Source organism: Lupinus angustifolius, chromosome LG02, assembly GCF_001865875.1.
Source record: "Lupinus angustifolius cultivar Tanjil chromosome LG02, LupAngTanjil_v1.0, whole genome shotgun sequence".
Lineage (NCBI taxonomy): Eukaryota > Viridiplantae > Streptophyta > Magnoliopsida > Fabales > Fabaceae > Lupinus > Lupinus angustifolius.
In genome coordinates, this window is record NC_032010.1 from 4,454,815 (window position 1) to 4,455,390 (window position 576).

A 576-nucleotide genomic window follows, 5' to 3' on the forward strand; every position below is an offset into this window, starting at 1 on the left:
GAGGTCGAGGATGAGGGTAAGAGGAGGACGAGAATGAGGATGAGGATAGGATGAGGATGAGGATGAGAAATTGGATGAGGACGAAGATGAGGATAAGAGGAGGACCAGAATGAGGATGATGTTAGGATGAGGATTAGGAGGAAGATAGGATGAGGATGAGGATAGGATGAGGACGGGGATGAGAATAACGAAGTGGATTAGGACGAGGATGAGGATGAGGACGAGGATTAGGATGGGATGAGGATGAGAATGTGGAAGATTATGTGGATGAGGACGAGGATGAGGAAGAGGATGAGGCCGAGGATGAGGATAAGAGGAAAACGAGAATGAGGACGAGTATAGGATGAGGATGAGGATGAAAAATAGGATGAGGACGAAGATGAGGATAAGAGGAGGACGAGAATGAGGATGAGGATAGGAAGTGGATCAGGACGAGAATGAGGATGACGATGAGGATGAGGATGAGGATGGGAATGAGGATGAGAATGAGGAGGATGATGAGATTGAGGAGGAGGATAGGATGAGGATGAGGATGAGGAAGAGGATGAGGATAGGATGAGGACGTGAATGAGGATG